The sequence below is a fragment of the Pteropus alecto genome, unplaced genomic scaffold (assembly GCF_000325575.1).
Source record: "Pteropus alecto unplaced genomic scaffold, ASM32557v1 scaffold3, whole genome shotgun sequence".
Lineage (NCBI taxonomy): Eukaryota > Metazoa > Chordata > Mammalia > Chiroptera > Pteropodidae > Pteropus > Pteropus alecto.
Genome location: NW_006442484.1, coordinates 57,982,863 through 57,983,158, shown reverse-complemented (window position 1 = coordinate 57,983,158; position 296 = coordinate 57,982,863).

Genomic DNA, 296 nt, shown 5'->3' with positions numbered 1-296 from the left:
AGAGTATAGATGGGGAAGAACATTAGCTATTACTCTGTATGAACTGGGAAATACTGAATGACTCTGTGTAGAAGAGATTTTTTGTGTGCGTTTTTCAGCTGTGAACACCCACCATCTATCTGGGGGGTTGGGAAATTTAGAAACACTTAATCCATTCAGGTGTTATTTGTATATTCTAGGTGAAAGAAGATGATAGTTTGAACCAAGACTATAGTGTAGTGCTGTGGTTTTAAGAATTACTTAAATTGTGGCAGTATTTTGAATGTGTAGCCAAATAAATTTACTGATGGTTTCAA